Source organism: Rana temporaria, chromosome 10 (assembly GCF_905171775.1).
Source record: "Rana temporaria chromosome 10, aRanTem1.1, whole genome shotgun sequence".
In the NCBI taxonomy this organism is placed as follows: domain Eukaryota; kingdom Metazoa; phylum Chordata; class Amphibia; order Anura; family Ranidae; genus Rana; species Rana temporaria.
The window spans coordinates 16,228,284-16,228,538 of record NC_053498.1 but is presented as its reverse complement, the minus strand read 5'-3'; positions in this window follow the sequence as shown (position 1 = coordinate 16,228,538).

Genomic DNA, 255 nt, shown 5'->3' with positions numbered 1-255 from the left:
AGCATAGCCTGGAAGAAAGAGGGTGATACAGAAGACATGGAGAAAACTGACATGGGGGGGCGTCTATAGCAGCCACCTGGGGGGGGTTCAAAAGAAACAAGGACACTATAGGTCTGAGCTCATTTTCTTTAGATTGATCTGTTTATTTAAGGGGGTCAAAAGTCTTCATTTATGTTTTTTAAATTGACTACAGTCCCCTATGTAAAAAAAAAAAACGCCACAACGGTTCTTATTTTATTTAAATTTATATGAATA